The sequence below is a fragment of the Bufo gargarizans genome, chromosome 8, assembly GCF_014858855.1.
Source record: "Bufo gargarizans isolate SCDJY-AF-19 chromosome 8, ASM1485885v1, whole genome shotgun sequence".
NCBI lineage: Eukaryota > Metazoa > Chordata > Amphibia > Anura > Bufonidae > Bufo > Bufo gargarizans.
In genome coordinates this window covers 158164145-158170144 of record NC_058087.1, presented here as the reverse complement: position 1 = coordinate 158170144, position 6000 = coordinate 158164145, and the positions used below count along the sequence as shown (strand labels likewise).

Genomic DNA, 6000 nt, shown 5'->3' with positions numbered 1-6000 from the left:
TACAACCGGATCCGTTCATGACGGATGCATGCGGTTGTATTATTGTAATTGAAGCATTTTTGCAGATCCATGACGGATCCGCAAAAAACGCTAGTGTGAAAGTAGCCTTAAAGGGATTTTCCATGAGTTTTTTTACTTTTAAACTATACTCTGGAAAGGTCATCAGTGGGGGTCCAACACCTGGAATCCCAGCCGATCAGCTGGTTGAGAAGGCAGCGGCACTCGCAGTAGCATCACAACCAGTGATGGCCAGTTCGCAGAGTTCGCCGACGAACACATGCGATCTACCATCCTCACTCCCAAGTCCGGCGATGCAGAGGTAAGTCTTTACCTGTGCCTGCGCCGCGAGCTGCTCTGAAACACATGCGGTCACCGGGAGCAGGCAGTTCCGAGAACAGCCCGATGAAGGCTCCCGGTGACCGCATGTGTTTCAGAGCGGCTCGCGGCGCAGGCACAGGTAAAGACTTACCTCTGCATCGCCGGGCTTGGGAGTGAAGATGGTAGATCGCATGTGTTCGTCGGCGAACACTGCGAACTGGCCATCACTGATCACAACCTTCTCTCTGCACACCAAGCACAGCGAGTCCAATTACATTGTATAGCAGCCGTGCTTGGTATCACAGCTCAGTCCCATTCACTTCAATAGGGATAAGCTGCGCCTAGGATAGGTCGCCAGTAAAAAAATAAACTGTCCAAAAACCCCTTTAAAGTATCTTAAAATCCCGCACAACCCCTATAAAATAATTCTGTAATATTCCTTGTGCCGCCGGCCTAAGTGTTCCTCGACTTAGAACCCTTGTCAGGAATTTCCCAAAGACATCAGCAGCAAGTGAGGTTCAGGAGCGTCTGGTTGTAGTCGGATCGCTGCCCTAATATCGCTGCTTTTAGGTTTGCTACTTTGTATCAGTCACCTTTTCCATTCCTCTGGCCTGTTTCAACATCACAATTGTGAAAAAGAAGATATTTGTCAATAATTATATTATAACCGTATAAAAAGTCATACGTCATATTTTAATGTAATAGTTAGCCAATATCCGGCCTGCCATGACTCAAAGTTACAGAGTACATCGTGAGCAGTAATCCAATAAGTGACTTCACAATGAAAGTCCTGTAGATTATCCTCCCTCTCCATTCTTGATTAGCCAGTCCTCTGTGAGCTGCAGAGCCCGAAGAGTCTGCCGGTGAGTCTCTGTCTCTCTTTTTTCTGTAGATATTACCTCCATTTACATTAAATGATTTTCTTATTGGTCATCCATATTTAAAAAACAAAAAAGTAATTTTTGTCTTTCCTTGCCTTTCAGAGGTATGGACAGTTTGATTAGGTTTGTGTGTCTGGTAGTATGTAGTAAGCAGGTTTGTTACCTTGTAATTCTAGTAATACGAATGTAACCACTGGAAGGGTTATCCTGAACGGAACAAGCTTAAAGGGGATGTCCATGGCAGTAAGAAACAATGGCGAAATAGCCTTAAAGTACAGCGTGCATTAGGTTTGCCATGTCGACCTACAGAGCGCAGTTTATGGACACGTTTTACAATGATTCTACTGCACACCAAATATCTATACGGCACCATTTGCTTAGGGACTGAAAGAAAATGATATTCTTTACCCCTGAGCACCCCATGTAAAGGCTTATTCTGCGTATTTCCTTTTCATTTCAGCCCCACGCAGCTGGACCTGTAAAGGGGAGGCATACTTCACAGGTCCAACAGAATGGGACGGAATTTAAAAAAAACAAGTCTATCCTGGAATAACCCTTTAAGTTCAGAAACTTAATATATGCTATAAGTATATCAGCAATAAACGCGTTCTTAAATGACAGAAGGTGTACACCTGGCTTCTGCTTTGTTCTCCCTGAAATAAAAAGCTTTGTGGCCGCACCTACCTTATTATAGGAACAGAGTCATAGGAATATAGAAGAAGAAAAGACCGAAGAGACTCTCTGTATCCATAACCCACTTACTAGAGGTAGCGATCAGATGGATGACAGCTCTATAGTAGTGCGAGCAGTGTCTGAGGTCGTGGCGTCGTGTGGTGCCTCTGTGAGATGTGTCAGCGAACGTGCGGCTCAGTGGTTGGCACTGGTGCCTTGCAGCCCTGGGGTCCTGAGTCGTGTTTGCGCGGGTTTTCTTCTGGTTTACTCCAAAAATACACAAATAGGCATATGGGCTTCCTATGAAATTGGCCCTAGTATGCGTTGTGTGTTGGGGTTCAGTGCCTAAATGTCAGCCACTGACTTCCCTGCGCTTTGAGTCCCTGTGAGAAAAGCACATTACAGATGTTTGTCATGTCATTTACAGGGGCTATGTACTGTATATATTGCATGTATGCGTATATCTTAAAGGAGATGTCCAGAATTACATAAACATGGCCGCTTTCTGCCAGACACAGTGCCACTCCTGCCCAAAGGTTGTGAGTGGCATTGAAGCTCAGCTGTATTGAATTGGATGGGGATGAGTGGCATTACCATGTACATGTACAGCCTTCGGACTGCTAAGGTGCAGTTTTCTTCTCCTCCTGGACAACCCTTTTAAACTCTGCAGGTGCAGTTTCTGATATTAGTTACTGGCGATTTACATAGGGATTAATAGCATGGCTGGCGATTAGGTATTTATGGGGCCAACCAGAATGAATGTACATAACAGCAAATAGTTGGCTAACACATGGGTATTAACTACCATGGAGCTGTGGGAAGCAAGGACAATTAGAAGGAAGTGCTTTATGAAATTAGATAATAAGAGTAGATAACAAATAATTTCTTCTTTGCTGTTATATCCTATATAAGGAATTTATAGACATGGGTGTAGCTGGGGAGATGACGCCTCACTTGCTGGGTGTGGAGTGGGAATGGGCACCACTTTAACAGCAACAAGAATATGACACCTGCTGACTTTAACCAAATGCAAGTGGCAGTGCACATCTCCCCCCCCCCCCATGGCACATTTCTCCCCCTCCATGGCACAGTGGCACTTGGCAGCAGCACATCTCTCCCCCCCCCCCATGGCACATTTCTCCCCCTCCATGGCCCAGTGGCACTTGGCAGCAGCACATCTCTCCCCCCCCCCCCTTCATGGCACATTTCTCCCCCTCCATGGCCCAGTGGCACTTGGCAGCAGCACATCTCTCCTCCCCCCCATGGCACATTTCTCCCCCTCCATGGCCCAGTGGCACTTGGCAGCAGAACATCTCCCCCCCCCCCATGGCACATTTCTCCCCCTCCATGGCCCAGTGGCACTTGGCAGCAGCACATCTCTCCTTCTTTCCCTCCCCCCCATGGCACATTTCTCCCCCTCCATGGCCCAGTGGCACTTGGCAGCAGAACATCTCTCCCCCCCATGGCACATTTCTCCCCCTCCATGGCCCAGTGGCACTTGGCAGCAGCACATCTCTCCTTCTTTCTCCCCCCCCCCCATGGCACATTTCTCCACCAGCACATGCACATCTCTCAGACTCTCATCATGAGTCATTCTAATCACCCCCCCCCCCCCAAATGCACATGACATTTCTCCAGTCCATGGCTAGTACAGACTGCTCCCACTGCCACATGCCACTGGCACTGGGATGGGTGAGATGGGATCCAGTTGTTATTTGTACCTAACCTGCTACCTCCTGTTCTTCTGTTGCTGTTGGAACTTGGAACTTGGCTGTGTGGGGCGGCTGTGGGCCTTCCCTGGCAGAGTCTGTGGCAGGCTGGCGCACACTCCTTCTACGTCAGACGCAAAGATGTGCCTGTGCGGCAGCGGCGGGACGCTCCAGCAGCCACTGCTCTCTTAAAGAGCCAGGCAGGCAGCAGAGCGGGGCTCAGAGCGGCCGCAGGCCCCTCCTCAGCCTTTTCATTAGTCCGGACCGGGGGGACTCCATGCGCTTAGCGCTGTTAGCCTGCAGGGCCGCCACAACAACAGAATTATAGACTAGTCTATTTACAGGCTGGCGCAGGGGGCCCCTAAGGACTCGGGGGCCGGGGGCAATTGCCCTCTTTGCCTCTATGGAAGTGCCGGCCCTGCCCATACACCGTACATTATGTCAGCAGGACATTCCCTGTTTACTTGGGGGATATACTACTGACCAGCAAGCATTTTAATACTTTCATAAAAGTTTCATTCAGCCAGCAAATAAGCATTTTGCTCTTTTGTCGGCTGATTGTGGGGTATTTACTTGGTCGAATAATCAGCTCCTTCCCCATCATTGACCTGTCTAAAAAGCCCTTTATTCTGCAAGGGAGTGCCCCAAACTGAATGTGTGCCCCAGGTGAAAGATAGCCTGGTTTACAGTCTTACAGTAGAGGGATCCAAAAGGTGATCTCTGTTCCTTTACCAACTCCCCACTTGTTACTTTTAGGCACCAATAACTAAAACTGTTATTTTGTTCCGTAAAGTTTTAGGTTTGTTTTCTGAAATCTTTGACTATTATGTGTTGGGCAATATGGTGGGAACTGGTAAAGTGACAATCTTATCTGGTTTATGACGATGAGCTGATTAGGTCAGTTTACCATTAAATGCCTGCCATAAGTGGCCGGGAAAATGAGACTCTTCCCTGCTGACGGGTGGACATTCCAGAAGGGCTTAAATGCCACCCTTTGCTGGCTGGATTCATTTTTCCATCACATTATACACTGCTCCTTTTTAGGGGTTACAGACAACCTGCAATCCAGCGGCGATGGCCAAGGCTTTTTCCTATAGTGTGCAAGCACAGCCACCGATTGCAAGGTGGTTGTAACCATGGAAACAAGCAGTGTATAATGTGATGGAAAAATGAATCCAGCCAGCAAAGGAAGCAATATGAATAATACATTAGTAAGTGCCTTGCATTAACTTTCTTTACATGATAAATGCCATTTGCTGAAGCGAGACAACCCCTTTAATGAAGGTTAAAATGCCTGAAAAAACAACTTCCACTGTAACGAGGCTATAAACATGTCATGATGTGCAGTACTAGAGTTATGAAATATTGGAGTCTTTGTGGCCCATAAACATGTAATGGCTCATCTGAAGGCATCCACGCCCTGCAATATGTAGATCTATTAAAAGAGTATTCCAGGAATAGCAAAAGAATAAATGTAATGTTAAACTATTGCAATTAAAATGGAATCAATTCTCCCTTTAAATAGTAATAATTAGAGATGAGTGAATTTCCGCTTATGAAATTCGTTTGCGCTTCGTTTGTTGGTAAAAGGTGAATTGCGTTATAAATTCCGTTGCCACGGACCAGAACGCAATTCTATGACGCAATGCATAGTGGAATGCTTTTAGAGGTCTATGGGCTGCAAAACGGATCCGTCCCGTTTCCATTATGCAGGGGAGGAAACATATTTAAAGCCCTGCAGCAATTATTACTATTCAGGGGAGAATTGATTACAATTTAATTGCAATAGTTTTATATTACATTTATTCTTTTGCTATTCCTGGAGTTCTCTTTCAATAAATCTTAATATTTCTACATTATTATATGCATATATAGTATTAGTTCTCTAAAACAGGGATGCTCAACCTGCGGCCCTCCAGCTACTACAACTCCCACAATGCCCTCCTGTAGGATAGTAGCTGTAGGTTGTCAGGGAATGATGGGAGTTGTAGTTTTGCAACAGCTGGAGGGCCGCAGGTTGAGCATGCCTGCTCTAAAAGATATATTGTGGACGGGGTTAGTGGAACCAGCTTATTAGATTTTCTTTTCAAAACCAGCATGCCAAAGTGTGCTCTCTCCCTACGGAGAGTTAGTTCCCTCTGACCTGAAAGTGTAGCACTATTACGTAAAACATTACTTAGGCCACTTTCACATCTGCGTTTTTGCTGGATTTGTCATGGATCAGCAAAAACACTTCCGTTAGGACAATACAACCATCTGCATCCATTATGAACTTATCTGCTTGCCTTATCTCTAAAATAGCCATGAGGGATCCGTCACTAAAACCATTGTAAGTTAATGGGCGCTGGATCTGTTTTATTTTGTATCCGAGAAAACGCATCTGGCACCATTGACTTATATTGCGTTTCATGCCGGATCCG

The 6000-nt window shown here is 46.2% G+C and overlaps 1 protein-coding gene across 1 annotated transcript in view; it reads left to right on the top strand.

The window, feature by feature from the left end:
• The first annotated feature begins 1089 nt into the window (after nt 1-1089).
• The window catches only part of LOC122945765 (lipopolysaccharide-induced tumor necrosis factor-alpha factor homolog), a 54954-nt gene continuing 50043 nt past the window's right edge, over nt 1090-6000 (top strand). The window contains exon 1 of the mRNA XM_044304942.1: nt 1090-1181. The gene's annotated coding sequence lies outside the window, so the exon portion shown is untranslated. The remainder of the gene's footprint in view (nt 1182-6000) is intronic.